The 20,516-nt window shown below is 39.0% G+C and overlaps 1 long non-coding RNA gene across 1 annotated transcript in view; it reads right to left on the reverse strand.

Annotated features, from left to right (window-relative positions):
• Positions 1 to 19,212, reverse strand: part of LOC123480163 (uncharacterized) — a 31,878-nt gene extending 12,666 nt beyond the window's left edge. The window contains exon 1 of the long non-coding RNA XR_006656062.2: positions 19,106 to 19,212. This is a non-coding gene — a long non-coding RNA (uncharacterized lncRNA). The remainder of the gene's footprint in view (positions 1 to 19,105) is intronic.
• Positions 19,213 to 20,516: the final 1,304 nt, after the last annotated feature.

Genomic DNA, 20,516 nt, shown 5'->3' on the forward strand with positions numbered 1-20,516 from the left:
TACCTTGTCAATTAACTAGTGCTCCAGTGCTCCATGTTCTGGGTTTCTTAAATGCATCTTTCAGCTTGTAAGCCTATTTCTTTTTATCAACTTTTGTCTGCTTTATTCATCAATTCTCTCTAGTACTTTGAATACCTTTTCCCACTATTCCAAACTTCCTCCACATCCTGGCTTATTCTGATTAAATTTTCCTATGATCCTAATTAACTGCTATTAAGGGGAATCTAAAAGACATACCCAACTGACTCATAGATGGAGAGCAGATGACAGCTAGTGGGGTGCATGGGGTGTTAGGGGGTAGAGGGATTGGGCAAAAAGGAAAAAGGACTCATGGACATGGATTGCCAGAGAGTGGGGGTGGGAGGGGATATAGGGGGACTAAACAATAATGAAAAAAATACAGTAACAATTAAATTTTTAAAAATAAAATAAAAGATATCAAACTGAAAAAAATCTGCCAATTATTGCCAACAACTAACCAAATGCTAAGCATATATAAACAAGGGGACTAAAAACCACACACAAACACAAATGGTTGATAAAACTATGCCATTTTCTTTCATTCACCATTGGCTGTAGTTCTGGTCAGGCACCTTAAGAAACACAAGGGTCAATCTAGAAAAAAGCACTAAGGTGAGAAATATACATTATTAAAGAAATTAAGGAGTTACCAAAAGAAAAGATTAAAACTTTAGTGTACAAAAATAAAAGCTGAAGGTGAATTATTTTAAAATAATGAGTAAAATAATATTGTTTTCTCAAATATGGAAAACATAGCTGAATAAATGATATTTTAGGAAAATAAAAGGTAATTCTACATAGCAATTATAAAATGAAATTTTAAGGAGCTTATACAGTGTAAAAACAAAAAGGCTCATTGAAGTCTTAAATAAATTTGACAAATGATTGAGATATAATGGGTTTTTCATAAAGCAAGGAAAAAATCTAACATTTGGGAAGAAATTTATAAGTTTTTAAAGCAACTTTATATGCATGTTCTTATTTAAGCTTTGTAAAAAACAGAAATTAAAGCTGTTCTGAGTGCATTCTGAACATTTTGAGGCCAGTGTTTAAAGGCATCCATCCTCTTCTTCCACAAAAGCTCCTTTGAGATGCTGTCTGAAATCAATGTTGTGTTGGGTGTACTCTAGTGCCATTCATATCCTGTGACCAGAGATGGATTTGCCATGAAGCTAATGAAGCTTTAATCACTTCTCTTGCAAAGGTTCTTTCCAAGCCTTAAGAGGAACCCTGGCAACAGGTTCCTGTGCTTGTATGTTTTTGTCAAATAGCAAATGCAAATTGTGGTTTTGATATGGGACTAAAGAGTTGGAAAATTTTAGTTTAAGGTAAATAGTTATAAGCCTAGCAAGTAATGTATATGTTAAAGCTTTTGTTTTCAGAAACTACAGATAAGGCCCATACTGGCTCCTGGGAAAACAGTCAACCTCCAGGGGCACTGCTAAAGATTACCTCCTGGGGACAAGTGGAGGCACACAGGCCATTGTGTTTCAGGGAGGGGCAAACACCACCTGCCCCTGGGAACAGCTAACTGCCCAGGACAGGATGTTGCAGTTTCTTCTACCTGACCCTCCCTGAATTTCAAAACCCCTCACCGCACCTTGTTTATTCCCTGCTATAAAAACCTTGGCCTGGAAAGAGAAGAGAAGATGGGCTGTTAGGGTATGAACCCACCATCTTCTCAGGTCACTGGCCATCTGAATAAAGCGCCTGTAAAGATTCAATCACTGTCATTGCTTATTGGGTTTGGTAGTGACAGGCAGCCTGAACTCCAGTGTCTTTTCCGGTTTCAGTTTGTTGTGATTTCTTTTTTTGGTCTAAATATTTACTTTTATACATACTCTATATTGCTAATTTTATATTCTTTTTCTTAAATATGAAATATGGACCACTGCTGCTTATGACCATTAGGTTAGCATAGTGTCTTGCTAACACTGCAAGGCCATTATCCCTCCTCTTTGTCTTTCGATCCTTCTCCGTCAGCACTCAGCCTTTGAGCTTCAGCTGTTCCTTGCTCTCTTCTCAGCTATCTTCCTGGTGACTGTCTTCTCACAGAGAATGTCTTCCTAAGGAAGACAAAGAGTGTCAGGAAAGTTTCCAGTTATTCCCTTTCTCTCTAAATGTTCTTCCATGTACCTTTTCTCCTCGTCTTCTTCAACTTTAACCTTGGAGAACTCAACTTCTACTTTGGGACTCCCCTTCCAGTCCTGCCCTCTCATTACAGTCGTCCTCCCTTCCCCTGCTCCTCAGGACCTTTTCTCGCTGCTTTTGAGTACACTCAGCACTTTTCAGCACATCAGCACTTTTCAGCAGTTATGATCTCATGTAGTGGTTTCTCTCTTCTAAATGTCCATTCCTTAACCAAAAGAAAAAGCTACACTAAATACTGAAAATGGCTTTTAACCTGAGCCCTTTGGGTATGAGTGAACCAGAAAGAAGGGAGGGAAGATTTGTGGCAATTGGTCCTGGGCCAAATCTGGGAGCAATACTTTGCCCTGCTGTAGGAGATGTCAGAATAGACACTGGGAAACATTAAACACACAAGCATCAAAGTTTTTCCTTTCATGAACTGTGGTTTAGTGCACCTGGGACTCTAAAGCCAGACTGAGGTAGGCATCTGGGGATGTGCGTCATTGGAGGTCTCTGTTTATATACATGCATACAGCCATAGAGCCCGGGTCAGAAGTGTTAGTCCAGATTGATTTTAGGAGTTCAGCCATGCAATAAAGATTTGACTGTCCGCTCTACCCACTCAATATAGGAAAGAGGGAGGTTTCATTGTACCAAGATTTCAGTAATGCAGGCTTAAGCTGAAAGAACTATAGTACTTAGAAGTTTATACAGAGGTATAGTTAAGTAGACTATCTCAGTCAAAAATATATATTTCAGTTATCATGTTTTCCCTGAATTAATTAACACTAAATAGTGATTCAAGAAATTTTTGAAAATGTTATAATGCTACAATACCTTAAATTTCCTCCCCCCAAACCCTCCTAACAGTTAAAGTCAGATTTTAATAAAGCTTGACATTAAACAGAAACACAGAAAGTCTGCCAAAACCAACAACGTTTATGAAAGTCTAAGAGAGTCAACTTCTTCTTACTAAATATTCCTAGTATAATAAAGCATTAATACTCTGCTAAACTTACAACATTTTATATATTCAAAAAAACTGTGCTGATTTCCTGGGTGCAAAATGTTTAGTATTAAAATAAATGAATTATGGGTAAACTTCTGGTCCTATATATTTTTTAATGTTTTCACTGACTTTTATTTATTTTTAATTATATTTTATTGATTATGCTATTATAGTTGTCCTGATTGTTCCCCCATTGCCCCACTCCACCCAGCACCCCTACTCCCTCAGGCAATCCCCACACCATTGTTCATGTCCATGGGTCATGTGTATAAGGTCTTTGGCTACTCCATTTCCTATATGGTACTTTTCATCCTATGGCCATTTTGTAACTATCTATTTGAACTCCTTAATCCCCTCACCTCTTCACCCACTCCCCCACACTCCTCTCCCACCTAGCAACCATCAAAACGCTCTCTGTATCCATGATTCTGTCTCTGTTCTTCTTGTTGCTTAATTTGCTTTTTAGATTCAATCGCAGATAGATATGTATTTTTGCCATTTTATTGTTCATAGTTTTCATCTTCTTTTTCTTAAATAAGTCCCTTTAACATTTTGTACAATACTGGTTTGGTGATGATGAACTCCTTTATTTTTTTTTTTCTTGTTTGGGAAGCTTTTTATCTGCCCTTCAATTCTAAATGGTAACTTTGCTGGGTAGAAAAAATTTGACTGTAGGTCCCTGCTTTTCATGACTTGAAATATTTCTTGCCAATCCCTTATAGTCTGAAAAGTATCTTTTTAGAAAACAGCTGACAGTCTTATGGGAACTCCCCTGTAGGTAACTACTTTTCTCTTGCTGCTTTTAAGATTCTCTCTCTATGTTTGACCTTTGGCATTTTAATTATTATGTGTCTTGGAGCCTCTTTGCATCCATCTTGACTGGGACTCTCTGTGCTTCCTGGACTTGCATGTCTATTTCCTTCACCAAATTAGGGAAGTTTTTTTTCATTATTTTTTCAAACAGATTTCCAATATATTGCTCTTTCTCTTCTCCTTCTGGCACCCTTATAATGTGAATGTTGGACCTCTTGAAGTTGTCCCAGAGGCTACTTATACTATCCTCATTTGGGGGGGTTCTTTTTTCTTCTTCTTCTTGTTCTGGTTGGTTGTTTTTTCTTCCTTGTGTTCCAAATCATTGATTTGATTCTCCACTTCACCCACTCTACTGTTGTTTCCCTGTAAATTGTTCTTTATTTGAATTTGTGTATCCTTCATTTCTGACTGGATCATTTTTATGCTGCTGAGGTCCTCACTAAGTTCCTTGAGCATCCTTATAAACAGTGTTTTGAACTCTGTATCTGATAGATTGCTTGTCTCCATTTCATTTAGCCTTTTTTCTGGAGTATTGATCTGTTCATTTATTTGGGCCATGTTTCTTTGTCTCCTCATTTTGGCAGCCTCCCTGTGTTTGTCTCTATGTGTTAGGTAGAGCTCCTTTGACTCTATGTCTTGGTAGTATGGCCTAATGTAGTAGGTGTCCTATAGGGTCCAGTGGTACAGCCTCCTCTATCACCAAGCTGGGTGCTTGAGGTGTGCCCTTCGAGTGGTTGAGCCTCCTCTTGTAGTTGAGTCTTGGTTGCTGTTGGCAGATTAATGGATTTACCCAGGCCAGTCAGCTGCAAGTATAGGCTATGACCACTAACCCCCAACCTCCACTGTCTGTGGAGGATCAACTGTGCAGGGGCAGGTTGGTGGTGATCTGACATGGTCTTTAGCTCTCCACTGGATTCACTGACCCTAGGGTTTCCTAGGTGGTGAAGGCCAAAGTCAGCCCCCACCTGTGTTTTGTCCAGGGCCACCCTGCCTGAGCTGTAAAGCAATCTGAGATGGCTGCTACTTGTGGTGGACTTGGAGATTCCCAGGCAAAGCCAAGCTCTCAATCTAGGTAGACTGCTACTAGTGCCAGGCCTGAGGCTCACTGAGGCTAGCTGTTGCTTGTTTGAGAGGATCTAGGAAGTTGTGCAGTATGAGCCAAGACCAGCCATTCATGTGGAAAAGCAGCTTGGGTGAGCCTGCAAGGTGGGTGGGGTGGAGTCTCTGGAGATCTCCAAAGTGGGTCAAACAGTGTTAGACAGGTCAATGGAGTCTCAGATATGGCACCAGCTTCCCAGCTCTGTGGCTCTATGGGTGGAGGGGAGGGTTTAGAAGAGGGACAGTGCTCTCCCTGATGCCAGGCACTTCAGTTTCTCCCAGTATGCTACTTGTGCCTTTCAAGCTGCTACCCAGTGCTGGAGCTTAAAGGGAGTAAGTCTAAGTAGGTAAGTCCATGCGCAGGTTCTTTAAGAGAAACTGTTTGGGGCTCCAGTAGTTTCGTCCACCAACTCAGTCCCTGTTGGTTTTTGCAGCCTGAAGTTGTGGGGACTTATCTCCCTGGCACTGGAATCTTGGGCTAGATGGCCTGGTGTGGGCTTGGGACTCCTTGCTCCTAAGATATCCCTCCCAAATTTTTATCCACCACACGTGGGTGTGGGACCAAGCCCATTCCACATCTGCTCCCTTCCCACCAGTCTGGATGGATGTGGTTTCTTTACTTCTATAGTTGTCAGACTTCCATTCAACTCAATTTCTGACCATTCTGAGTGACAGTTGTTCTATATTGTAGTTGTAATTTTGATGTGGTGGTGTAAAGTGGTGAGCCATGTCTGCCTACACTGCCATCTTGACCAGAAGTCCCCTATATATTTTTTCACACCTGTCATTTACTGGCTGCCTTGTATTAATTCGAGTACCAGTGTATTGGGATTTGTCTCTGGGGAGAAAACAAAACAAACAAACAAACAAAAAATAGCATACAAATAATAACCAAATCCTGGGAATCTCTGATAGTTCTAACATTATGACATATTAACATTTTTAGTTCATTATGTATTTCTTCATTTTCTTTTATCCAAGATCATCACCCTGGCCATTCCTCACTTGACTTAGTGCAATGGTGCCCACTCACTGAAAATGCTGAATCACAATGAGATATTATGAGATATTATGAAATCTCCTGCTTAGAGTTATCTAATGAAGAAAGCTCGATGATGGTTAGCCAAATAATGACCAACGTGGAATTTAGTCCACTACTAAATGGCTACCTTTCGCTCCATTCTAGAGTTGAGTTCTATGAGACTATATGGGAAACAATTGGCTTCACAAAAATGTAGATCAGATTTCCTACAATATTAGGCCAGGCCTTATAGCATTACAAAATGTTTGTACGAAACAGCCAAGATATCCATGCTGAAGGCAATAACCAACATAATAACACTTTCCTAAAAGGGTGGGACTAGTTTCTTAGAGCCATCACAATAATAATGAACCAACATTCATCAATGTCACCGAGGACATGAGCAAACCAAAACAGCATCATAACCAAAACATTTTAGAACACACACCAGAAAAAATTGGACAGACCCATCTCATTCCTTCATAGCAGTAGCCCCCAAAATCACCCTTCAAATCTCAGATGGATATCCCACTACACTGATACTCAAATTAGTAAATATTTGTTTGAAAGCATTAAAAAACAATTTTATATATTGTTATGGTTTTTTTCCTCACTATATATTGCTGTTCTTTTAGTTCTATTGCCTTGGTGTTTGGCACATAGTTGAATTTTATGCATGAATAAATAAATTATAGAAATAAAGGTGAAAAATTTGGTGTGGAATATGGCTGGATCTAATTCTTAAAAGTAAGAATTTTTAAGATGCTTGAATTGGAAGAATTTCCCAGAGGGGCAGCCGTGTAGAGTGACCTATTTTTATGCACCAAAAAGAACTTGTCATTAATGAACTGATTCATTAATCTATTCAACAAATATTTATTGACTGTTTGCATAGCAGACATTGTGTTAGGTTTCTGTGATTTAGTGATCAACAAAACAGACTTGGACACAAATCTCATAGAATTTACATTCTAGGGTAAATACATTTTAAAAAGAAAAATGAAAAATGAGTACACAAATAATGATACAGTTATTATTGTAATTAGGGCCAAAACAGGAAGAGTTTGGAGAAATGGAAAGGTAAAACTTTGTCATGCAGGGCCTTTTAAACCAGGTTAGGATTTTCTATTTTATCCTAATAGAAGTGGGAAACTTTTTAAGGTTTAAAGCAAGAATATAACATGATTAATATTTTTTCATTTTGAAAAAAACACTCTAGTGATCTATAAGTAGAAAGAATTGGAGGAGATGAGCAAACCAAGATGATAGCAAGAGTGGGTGAGAATAAATGTCCCATTGGGAGGCTAGTGCTGGAGTTCAGCTAAGACATGGTGGCCATTGAGCCAAAAGAGTGGCAGCAGATATATGGAGCAGAGGACAGATTTGAGATTCATTTATAAGGTGGCATTGACAGATGCTTTAAAAAGAGACAATAGTCAAGGATAACATCAACATTTCTGTCATGAACAAATTGGTGGATGGGGATGGGGAGATGGAAAATACTAGATGAGGAGTAGCCTTGTGGAGAAGAAATGAGTTCAGGTTCAAATACATTTAAACAGAGATGCGTGAGAAGCAACCAAGTAAATGTTGTGTTATGAGTTTATAGCTCAGAAGGAAGATCTGTGTCAGAGACCAATCTCTGAGTCATTAGTGTACACATAGTATTTTGATATAAGCTGTGGGAGTGAATGAGGTTTTGTAGGAAAAGAATAGAGGGTAAGAAAGAAGTAAGAGTTCAAGACTGATCTTTGAAGGATTCCAGTTGCTTAGTAGAGGAACAGGCACTTCCAAAGGGGAGTAAAAGGGTTGGTCAGATGGGTTAGAAAGAACACTGGATGGTGTGTTACACTAGGTTGTGTATTACAGAAACCAAGGAAAGAGAGAACTTCAAATGGAGAGAGGTGATTACTTGGGAAAATTAACTAAGGGAAGGGCTGAAGGTGTATGTTGGAGTTTGCAATGTGGCCACCACTGCAATCTTGCCAGGACAGTTTGAGTGGAATGTGGGTCGGAGAGCTTGACTGTGGAAGGGAAGTGAAAGCATGAGGAAATGTGCATAAATAACTTTAGAAACTTTATCATTAGCAGAATTTTGAGGTTGTATACCCTGTATTTCTCTATTTATGAAATGAGGATGTGAATATAACCATATTCAGAAAGTAACTTGAGAAATGCAAGGCTAAAGCCCTGTTTTGGGCATCATTCCATTGAGTTAAGTTCAAATGGTTTTTAGTGAGCACATGCTAGATCCTGGTACACAAAGATAAATAGGACAAGATGCATTCTCATTAAGAGTTTAGGATTTAATGGAGGAGACAGAATAAAATATAAATTCAAGCAAATGCAGTAAATTTGAAGATAAAAATATGCATGGTGTGCTGTGAGAGCAAAGAAAAGAAACATTTACCCCAACTGGGCAATTGGAGAAACTTTCTGGGAATGAAGACAAATGAACTACCTATGAAGGGACAAACAGGAATTAGCCAGGTGTGGAGCAGAAGTAAAGACATGCCATAGAGGGAACTATGAACATAAGCAAAGACCCAGAAATGTGAACACAATTAAAATTCTGAAACACACTGCCCATGATTTGCTCAAACACATCAGCTACTAGAATATAAAGTTGAAATGTAAGAATTAAGTCTGTCGACAAAGATAGGCCAAGCTCTTGTAGAGTTTGTGTGCCATGTTAGGAAGATTTGACTTTGTACTAACTATCTGCATTCATATCTAAGCGCGACCATCTGTAAGTTCTGTGACTGACAGCCAAGTTTCTTAAACTCCCAGAGGTTTAATTTCCTCAGGGAGAGATTTTATTTTTAACTTTTTTGAATGAGAACTTACATAATACTACATCCTAATATAAAAATATCACAAACTCTCAATTAACGTTATAAATTATTATCAGAGCAGGAAGGAGTTTTAGACAATCTTATCCAATCTACTCATTCTAAATGAAGGGAACTGAGTCCTAAGGAGATTGATAACTTATTCAATTTCATGACTTGGAAAAGCAGTGGAAACTAGAGCAAATCTATGTTCTAGCATCTGATACTATGACACTATTGAATATTTCTTTCTTCCAGATGTTAAACAAAAGGCTGAGGCAACCAAAGAGTGAAGAGCAGACAGAGGACAGGTCATCAAATGCCAAAGTGTCATTAGAGATGCCATTTTTTGATGGCGGACCACAAACTGAAGGTTGAAAATTAAGACAGGAATAAGGGGCGGGTGATGGTAGCTGCATCTCCATACATCTCTTCCCTCCTGGTGCAAATCACCATGAGCTCACAGCTTGGCACACACAGGGTGGGCAAAAGTAGGTTTACAGTTGTGATACACATAAACAATGCAATAAAAATCAATAAATAATAATACAAGAATAAACTTTCGCTTTCTCACAACTGTAAACCTACTTTTGCCCACACCTGCATATTGCGAAAAGCATAGATTTTGACAGAAGTCTGGTCAGGTTCATATCCTTATTCTGCCATTTACTAGTTGTGTGACAAGTCAAAATTCTTTTATGTACCTGTAAAATCTAAAAATAATGCTTTACTGACTTACGAAGTTCGAATAAGTTAGTATATATGGACATGATTAACATATTGTCTGACACAGAGGAGACACCTAAATGTTTGTTTTCTTTATTCCTTCTAACAAGAACACAGGAGAGACCACCACAGACACAAGTTGAGTGTATTCTATGATATACACCCACACAATTTACTCTCAAGATACCCCAGAGAATCTGCAAGTGGACAATAGTCTATTTTATAGACTTATTCTCTGTCTTCCTGATTTCAGACTGACTTGCTAATTCCTGGAAAGCTGATCACAGACTAGTCAACAGCTCAGAGACCAAAGATCAGAGTCTGACTTGACTTGGTGGAGTCTTTAGCCAATAAAAAAGGGACATGTGATGGGTTAGTGGGGCAGGTGTGGTGTTTGTCTTAGAAATAAATGCAATAGAAGGTAAGGTAATTAAAACAGGTGAAGTAGAAGAAGAAGCTGTCAACCAATGTGTTATTTTCTCAAACACACAAAAAAATGCTCTGGCTAGAAAGCCATAAAGTGCTTTCTCTTGTAATTATTAACAGCTATGGCCTGAAAATTATTTTGATTCCATTCCAATGTAAATAGTAAGACAGGAAGAGTAAGCATTTTTCTTTAACTGCATGGCCTTTAAAGGGAAAAAAAAAAAAAAAGAAACAAAGATTTGCTTGAAGTAGCCATGGGACTAGTGCCGGAAACCTTCACGTGACTTGGTTCACTCCAACTGCCCTGGGGAAGACAGCAGAGGTTCTCACAGAACAAGCCATAAACAGGGTGTACATGAGGAATTTGAACTTGGTTTCATTGCTACTTCTTTCCTTCCCTAATATTTGCTAACTTCTCTATCTTTTGAAACAGAAAGGCAGAAACAAAGGTAGACAAAGCTCTCCACATCTTTTTTTTTAATTTTAATTTTGTATTGTTATTCAATTACAGTTGTGTGCCTTTTCTCCCCATCCCTCCACCCCACCCCAGCTGAAACCCCCTCCCTCCCCCACCTCCACCCTCCCCCTTGATTTGGTCCATGGGTCCTTTATAGTAGTTCCTGTAATCCCCTCTCCTCACTGTCCCTTCTCCACTCCCCCCTGCCCATTGTTAGATTGTTCTTAACTTCAATGCCTCTGGTTATATTTTGTTCACTTTTTTCTTCTACTTGTTATGTTCCAGTTAAAGGTGAGATCATATGGTATTTGTCCCTCACCGTCTGGCTTATTTCACTTAACATAATGCTCTCCAGTTCCATCCATGCTGTTGCAAAGGGTATAAGCTCCTTCTTTCTCTCTGCTGCGTAGAATTCCATTGTGTAAATATACCATAGTTTTTGGATCCACTCATTTGCTGATGGGCACTTAGGTTGCTTCCAGTACTTGGCTATTGTAAATTGTGCTGCTATGAACATTGGGGTGCACAGGTTCTTTTGGATTGGTGTTTCAGGGTTCTTGGGGTATAATCCCAGCAGTCTCCACATCTTTTTAATAGTAAGTCTCACAAATATTTTTATTTGCTGAAGTCATACCACATACTATTCCTCTTCACATTTTCCATTCTACAGTCTTCTAACCCCTGATATTACAAGTTGAGTTCAAAAATGAAACTCTCTATACCCAGGATCTGGCAAAAGTAATGCCTGATTAAGTGTGGTAGATAGGGTAATAATATGGTTATAATAATTTATAGTTTTAATTTGAACATTTCACCTAAAATGTTATATGGTGTACTTGAGTGTGATATTGTCATATTACAGAATTACATGCTTATGATTTTGTAATAAAAGAGTCTGTAATAAAAAAGCGGCATTATTTGTACCAGACCCTTTATAACCCCTCCTCCCATTTTCTGTTTAAGAAAATCTGATATGAAGGAATTAGAAAACACAGATGAGTTTCATTCACTTTCCAACCAGTCATTTAATACCTGCAGTAGGTCAGGCGTTCTTCCAGTGCGGATGCATGGGACACAAAGATAAGACACAGAGTAACTAGACTGGGTTACTTTCAGTGTAGTAGGGAGACAATCATGAAAACTAGTCATTGCACTGCAGTGTAACAAGTTGAATGAAAGATGTAAGCGTGGATTAAAAGAGGTTCATTCTACCTAGAGGTAGATCAAGAAAACTTTCATGAACGACAACTGTTTTGAGTTGAGTTAAGATGAAGAAACAGGACTTTGCCAGGTAACCACAGGGAGAGAGCATAATGGCAGATGTAGCAACAGGACAAACACAGGGAAATATAAAAGGATCTGGCAAATTTAGGTGTGTGCCGATGGTTTGTTACTGATGGAATGAGGGTGCAATGCAATGAAATAGGACTAGGGGGTGAATCCAGGGGCTAAATTATGATGGGTTTGATATGGCACGAAAACAACTTTCGACTTTATCCTGACGATAACAAGTACCCATTGAAAGGTATTAATCCAGGAAGTGAATAACTAGATTAGAACATTAGAAAGGTCATCCTCCGCAGTGTGGAGGGAGGATTAAAGCGGGTGGAGAGTGGAGGTAGAATTGCTAGCGCAAAAGTCATGGTATTGGTTTATGTGAGTGATGGTAGGAACCTGAGCTGGAGGAATGACAATGGGAATGGAGGAGAGGTGGAATATTTCAAAAAATATTTTAGATTAGCCAACTAATTAAATGTGTAGAACAAGGGCAATGGAGAAGTAATGGAAGAGGAAGACTAGATCTGGGGCTTTAGCTGAAGTAGAAAGATGAAAGGATGTTAATGTGAAGATCAGCTTCAACTTTTAACAAATTTGTATTATTTTTGTTTTGTTGCGGTAAGAATACAAACTGAGAGCTGCTGTCTGAATACAATTTTAAGTGTAAGATATATTATTGTTGACTAGAGGTACTAGATAATTAAGCTCATCTCTAGGGCTTCTTCATCTTGCTTACAGGAAACTTTATGCTCTTTGATTAGTAACTCCCCATTTTGCCCTCTTCCCAGCCCCTGGCAACAATGATTTCACTTTTTAATTCAATACATTTGACTATTTTGAATATTTTATTTCAATAAAATTATGCAGTAATTGAAAGCAAGATCTTGAAGAAATATTAGCACTACCATGTCTACTGCAGCACTACTCACAATAGCCAAGAGGTGGAAACAACCTAAATGTCCATAGACAGATGAGTGGATAAAGAAAATGTGGTATATACACACAATAGAATATTATTCAGCCTTAAAGAAGAAGGAAATTCTGGAATATGTGGAAACATAGATGAACCTTGAAGACATTTTGCTAAGTGAAATAAGCCACTATGAACTTCTTATAAGTCACTAAGTTTGTGCTGTCCAGTAAGTACTTAGACACATATACAGATTCTCATTTGAAGTAGAGAAATAACTGAATGAAATCAATATAACACGTAAAGCTAAGAAGGAAACCCCAAAATTGTATATGACATCTCTGCCTCTACTAGAGGCAGAAACCAAGTAGGAACTGTGGTGGTTTAGAAAGCATGGTTGCATCTTACTATCAAAACAGAAACAAGAAGACCAGAAACAAAATTAAGAGGACATGTTGATTCACCTGGGGGATGAGAAAGATTTCCAGAAACAAAAGATCAATCTTAGTGGACACCTAGGAAGATGGAAAAAAATGTCCTGAGATCCAGGAGAGACTGATATGAGAAAGAATGCTTCTACATCTAATTACTCTTTCGAGCGTTTTAGAACAGGGGAAGATGGGTCAGTTGCTATCAAATCAGAAATTGTGACCTCCTGAAATAGAGAAGAGACATAATCAGGGAGAGCAGGAAACTATTTAGAAGCATCTTCTTAAAGCCACAGGGAAAAAAAAAAAAACAGAATATCAATGAGGTACCTTTTAATATTGAGAAAGAGGTACCAAGTGCTTACAGAATATCAGGATATCTATGATGGAGAAGATGAGGAAGATTCACCTAAGATGCTCAGAACACTTTTGGGTGACTAAGCAGAAACAATGAATAAGCAGAAACTATGGCAAGTATGAAGTAGAAATAAGATGTATAAGGTTAGAAATACCATACCTGATTGGTAATGACAAGGTCAGTACAAGCAGAAACAGAAGAGTTGAGTCACCATTAACAAGGAGGATTGATTTTCAATCTTTCAGCACTGAAGGAGCCACAAAATAACCCAGTTTCCAAAGTGTGTTTCATCCCCCATTAGGCCCACTTATATGGCTTTTCCTGTGTTTCTGTGAAATTTCTAATGCCCTGTTTCTACAAATATATTTATAATAAACCCCTCAGTACTTGGGGTAGTCTGAGATGATACTCTTCTCTCTTTATCTGGCAGCTAAAATTGCCTAATACACCTCTCCAACATTTCTGGGGCATTAACTCATCCTTCTTATGTGTAGTAGCTGGAAATGAATGAAATCCTATAGGCCATACAGTTCAGAGAGTAGAGAGAAATTTCACCCTCTCTTCTTTCAACATCATCCTCTTTTATTGGCAGCCTCATCACACTGCTTAAATCTACATTTCTGTCAATTAAAGTGCCCAATTTCTTCATCATTTATTACTCATTACACAGACACTTATTGAGCTCCTGTTATGTGTTACACACAGTCCAAGGCACTGGAGACATAAAGATAGCAAAAGCGGACACAGTCCCCTACATTTATGTAGCATCTTCCTAAAGCCACAGCTGAAGTAGAGAAATAACTGAACAAAGTCAACATAAAGCCTAAAGCTGAGAAGGCAACCCAAACACTTGTGCAGTGGGGGAGACAAACACTGAGTAAATAATCACACTTGTGAAAGTATCATTCATCATACACCAGGTGGCCTGGAACCACTCACGCCCGTTGGCAGGAAAAGAAAGGGAGCTCCAGAGCTCCGTCTGAAGAGAGACTCCCAGCCTCTCCACCACCATCTATACTACTCCTATTTACTTCAGTCAGCACAAAAGGACCAGGTCTCTCAGGAACTCCCACAAACCCAAACCCTAATCTCCTTAAGTGGGGACTTCCGTGCCACCCCATCTCCCACTCCTCAAACTCTCCTCACGAGTGCCCACTCCCTCATTATTAAAATCCCCAATGGCCTCCACATTACCATGAATGTTCCTGCTACCCTTGGGTTCCATCCTAGAGCTGCCTGTCCCTTGAGGACTCTGCTTTCCCTCCAGCCCTCTCGGGTGGTGGCTCTTCTATCTTTCTGAGTCTGGAGGTGGGGAATGTTTTCTCCTTGCTCCTCTTTTAAATGTTTTCCCCTCTAAGTTCACTAAGCCCTACCTTCCTGCTGCAGCTTTGGACCTCCTGTCAGCAGACTGTTCATTGCCTCCCTTACAGGAGTCATTCGCTCATCTGCCCTTCTTTCTCCCCCCCCCCCCCCCCCCCCCCCCCCCGTTCAACTTCTTCCAACACCTTTACCTACCCAACAACGGCCTCTTGGGTAATGACCTAACTCCCCTTTTCACTGAGAAAATGGGAGCAATCAGAAGAGAATTTAAACAAGTTCTTCCTATCTACCTGCCTAATTACATCTGAATCATACTTGTATACTGAGTTTATTCTTGTCACTTTGAAAGAATTGTGCTCTTATCTAAAACACTTGAGTGTCTGTTCAAAGACTTTGCTCCAGCAATTCTTCCATTTCTTTCCTAAAGCATTTATTCTGAGGACATTTTGTGGCAGTTATAAACTATGGTTTTCTCATCTTTAAATTCCTCTCTTGACCTTACTTCCCCCTCTAGCTACTTCCTCCTCCATTCTCCTTTGTGCTATACATATGGTGTCTCACTCCTGTCTTGCTTAAATCCCAATCCAGGTTTTGCCCACCGCCCATTCCTTTGTAACTGTCCTTTGCAGGATCACTGATGACTGACACAGTGCTGAATCCAATGGTCCCTGGATCCAATCCTTATTTCATTTTACCTATCATCAATATTTAGCACAGTTGACCACTATTTTCTACATGAAACATTTCTTTCGTTTGACTTCCAGAATAGCACACTGCCCTGGTTTTTCTGCTATTTGACCGAACTGTTCTTACTATCTTCTGGTAATTCTTTCTCAACTTCCTCATTCTAAATGCTTGGGTCACCTTGGATCCATTATCTCCTCTAATGCACTTCTCTTTGGATGATCTTATCTAATCTTTTGATGTTAAATAGCATTTATATGCCAAAGACTCACACATTCATATCTACAGCCCAGATCTAGGATAACCAACTCATCCCAATTTGTCTGGGACTGTCTTGGCTTTAGCTAAGAAAATTCCATGTCCCAGGAACATCCCCAGTCTGGTGCAAACCAGTATGGTAGTCACCCTACCCTGACTTCTCCCCAGAACTCTAGATTTATAAATTCTACTACCCACCTTTGAACTGCACTTGGATATGTAATAGTCCTATTGAAGTTAACATGTATAGACTGGTGCCTGACCTTTCCCCTCAAGTCTGTTTCTCTCATGGACTTGCCCATCTCAGTAAATGGTAACACCATTCTTCTAGTTATTTATACAATAAACCTTAATGTAATCCTTGATTTTTTTCTTTCTCCTATAACCCATACCCAATCTGTCAACATAGTCTGTTGGTTTGCCTTCAAAAATACCCAGAATCTGACCACTTCCCCGACTCCTGCTATCACCACCTTGATCAAGCCATCATATCTTGTCTGGATTAGTGCAGGCAAGTTCCTAACTGACGTCCCTTTTTCCACCCCCCTCACTGTCCCCTATCCACACACAGTTTATTCCCCACACAATAGCCAATGCAATCTTTTGACTACATGTCTGTTATTCAAAGAGCATATGTGCATATATGCAAGGCTCATGGACACAGACAACAATGTGGTCAAGGCCAGTGGGGAGGGTCTTGGTCGGAGTGGTACTAGAGGGGAAACAGGGGATATCTGTAATAATGTCAACAATAAAAATTTTTTTAATTAAAAAACATGTCAGATCACATTTTTTGCTTAAATTGCATAATTATTTCCCACTCACTCAGACTGAAAGTCCAAGCTCTTACTTTGACCTTCCAGGTTCTACCCCACCTGACCCCTTTCTCTGTCATCTCCTGCTGTTTTTACTTCCAATTACTCTGCTCCAAATGTGCTGGCCTTCCTGGTGCTTTTCAGGAGGAACATTTTTCTATCTCAGGGCTTTGCTTTTTTACTCTTCCCTCTATCTGGAGAAGTCTTCCTTCAGGTATAATACCAGTCCACCCTCTCATCTGGTTCAAATGTTACCTCATCAGTTCTTTCTTGACTGTTTGAAATAGCGTGCACTTGTGCACTTTGTATCCTTTCTCTGATGTATTTTTCTCCATGGCACTTATCACCAATGGACGTACTCTATATTTACTTCTTGATTTGATTATTGTCTATCTTCTCCATCAACAAATAAAGATCCTTAGTAGGGAACTGTTTTATTCACCACTCAGCACTTAGGCCAGAGCTTGTATAACACAAACATGTGTTACAAACATGTGTTATACAAACCATTGAATGAATTACAAATTGATATGAGATTCCAAAGGCAGGAAGAGAACATGTAACTATAAGAAGATGAAACAAAAGAATTTCAGCCTGCAGAGCTAGGGAAGGCTTCCTGAGAGACCTGAGGCATGAGTAGGCATTAACCAAATGAGGAGGAGGAAAAAGTATTTCAGACAGAGGGAACAACCTGTGTGCAAGACTTGTGGCAGGAGGCTCCATAGTGTGTTCAAGGAACTGAAAGAAAGCCCATATGACTGGAGCAGAGAGAGCAAGGAGGAGAATGCTGAGGAAGGCTGAGGAGGCTTGATTTTTATCTGCACGTGAGAAGAATAAAAATACATTAGACAGAGGAACTTAATCTGGGGGAAGATGTGTGTATGACCCAGTCATATTTGTGTGATGAAAAGTCACTTGGGCTGATGTGTTAAATGGGGTGAAGAGAGCCACGGTATAAACAGTGAGACCAGATGGATAGGGGGGAAATGCTGGTCCCATGGGCTAATAAAATAGTGGTGGAGATAAAACAGAAACAAATTTTGAGATTCTAGGAGTCTCTAAAGGAGTTTAAGATAAGAAGGAGGAGATAAGGCAGAAAGAGGTATAATGAAGTATGACTACTATATTACATGTGGTAGTAATAATTATTGGTTGGGGAGTATTGGGAGAGAATATGGTTTGGAGGGGATAATTTTAAAGTTTAATCTTGGACCTGCTGAGTCTGAGGAGCTTTTCAAACATCCAAATCCAAGGAGAGGAACTGGTTGAGAGCTATTGGATGTACAGGACTGAAGCCATGTAAAGGTCTGGGCTAGACGCAAGTATTGGGGAGCTCTCACTATAAAGATGGCAATGAAGGCTTGAGGTTGGTGAGATGGCTGAATTTTTGTTCAAGTCCCAACTGAGCCATATCTTTCCACCTCTGTATTCATACAGATAATTTTTCAGACAACAGCACAATTCTAATTTTATTCTTACTTAATTTCATCTTATTAGAGAGTCAGATTATTGCTGTCACTTGTTATAATTTTTGAGGTTCTCATTCTCACTTATTTTCCCACTTTTTTCTTCCAGCTTTGTATATGCTGTAATAATAATAATTATCTCAACTACAGTAGCATGCCATGAACATTTCTAACTAATCCATTAATTACAACACGGAACCAAACAAGACAGAGAATGTTATCCTTCGTACCCTTCAGACCATTCTTCAGAGTGGCATTGCTGGAGACAAATTCACTTCAAATCAGTCACAGAAACAGTTAAAAGTTTGTCCAACGTTCCTATTCAATGGTTCACCTTGTCTCCCAAGGATAGCATGAGAGAATTTGTAATATTATTTATATATCAGGAACTTTAGAAATATGACAAGCATACACTTAAACCTAGTGTTCCAATCCCAGTTCTACAATTTCTTGATTTGTGACAAGTTTGAGCAAGTTTCTTAAACTCTCTGGGTTATTGTTTCTATTTGAAAAATATTGATTGCAATATCTGCCCCATAAATCTGTAGAAAGAATCGGTTTTGGTTTGCAGGATGGGACTCCATTCACTGAGCCACACCAGCCAGAGTTTATAATGGGAAATATAACTTACAATGGAATTTTACCAAAATCTGGCCTTTTCCTAAGTATGCCCTGGAAGACCAAGAGTCAGAGAAGAAAAGGTACAGCCTTTGAGTCAGGCAGACCCAGGCCGAAAGTCTAGCTCTCCACTTTCACACTGAATTGCCATTAGCAAGCTTCACCATTTGTCTAATCTTCACTTTTCTTAACTGTCAAATGCAAAAACTAATGCCAATGTTACATGGTGGTTCAATGTGTTAAGTGATTTACCATAACCACGGTGCTTTATACAAAACAAGCATTCAATAAATGTTACTTCCACTTTCCCAAACACTGCTGGCTAAGCTCAAGTAAACAATGGGAAATAAAAGCACGATTTTGTTCAAATGAACTGCACCCAAGCTGTTCTAATAATACTCTTCAAATTGTTTGTTATCTTTCATTTCCAGCACTTACCTTCGCAAACCTGTTGTTTGGACTCCCCCATTCATGACAGCCAAGAGCAGGCAATGACGTATCTATTTTTAAACACTTACTAAAAGATTCAGAAAGGAAAATCTGTTTCTAATGATGTCGTGCCTAATCCCATGACACTTGGCAGATGAAAAATGAGCCTCATTCTTTGATTATAACTGTACTAAGAAGTCACTTAATTTCAAATGTACACATTAACCAGTATAATACATGCAAGAGGTGGCAGAGCAAACAGGACTCAGGATGAAAGCAAAATTAACATTCTCCTCCTTCTCACCCTCTGTGCCATACCCCAGAGGCAAAGTCTGTCAGTGGTTTCTGTTCCTAGTTTTGATGGTTGCCTTCCTAATTCCAGATATCATGATTTTATCTGTTCTGATTAATCCACTTTAGACAGTATTTAATGCATCCCACTTATGAGAGCTTAAAATTCAGGTCACTTACTCATTTTTTATCTTCTCAGTGTATATATAGTTTTTCTATTAGTTATTTTTATATCTTTAAATAATACAATATTTAAGTTTTTGTTATTCCATCAGCTTCTGCAGTATCTCTTGCAGCCTCACTTACTAAGTGCATAATGTCATGTAAGATCCATGAAGATAATGAGTTCTGTCTGGTTTTCTCTTTTCTCTGTATCCCCAGTGTCTAGAACAGCAGTGAATGAACGAATGACTACACTAATGGTATCAGCGCTATTAGCATTCTTACCTGTTTTTCTACACGTTCTCTTCTTCCTCCTATCGGCTACACTTCTACATTTTCACATTGTAAAGTTATTGACATTTACATATTATCCTGCAATCTCAGCAAAGCTTTCTATGTTTTGTACATAGGTGACTTAAGACTGGATGTCTTTGCTTCTCCCAAATATTGTTTGGGTTTTTTTTTTTTTAAGAGAGGAGCCCTCTGGTGTTTTGCCTGGGTGTAAATGCCATCTGCCTTCTTGTTGGTTTGGGGAAGAGGGACTAAGGTGCCCACAGATGGCAGTGGCTTCATCAGGCCTCATGTAAACCCTCTGAGGTCAACTTCAGTTCCCTCTTGATGTTGACCCTGAAGTCAGAGTCTTTCTGGGATTCTGCAGAGCCCTCCTTGTAGCTTCTTATCGTCTCTGAAATGGTGGCTTTTTCAGCCTGTTTCATTCACCAAGTCATTCTGGTTCATTTTCAACCTCCCAGAAATTTGTTAAAATTATTTATTGTTCCCTCTCTAATTTAATTTTCTTTAATATTATCAGTTTAGTTCTCTTTCTGTTTCTCTACTTTTGTTTCAGATGTTAAAATGAAAACTTGCAACTTGTTTACCATCTTAAACCAAAATTAAAATGTTTTATTTAATTTGTATTATGTGAAAGGAATTACAGGATACACATGATTTGTACAGACAACTTCTT

This window comes from Desmodus rotundus, chromosome 2, assembly GCF_022682495.2.
Source record: "Desmodus rotundus isolate HL8 chromosome 2, HLdesRot8A.1, whole genome shotgun sequence".
Classification (NCBI taxonomy): Eukaryota; Metazoa; Chordata; class Mammalia; order Chiroptera; family Phyllostomidae; genus Desmodus; species Desmodus rotundus.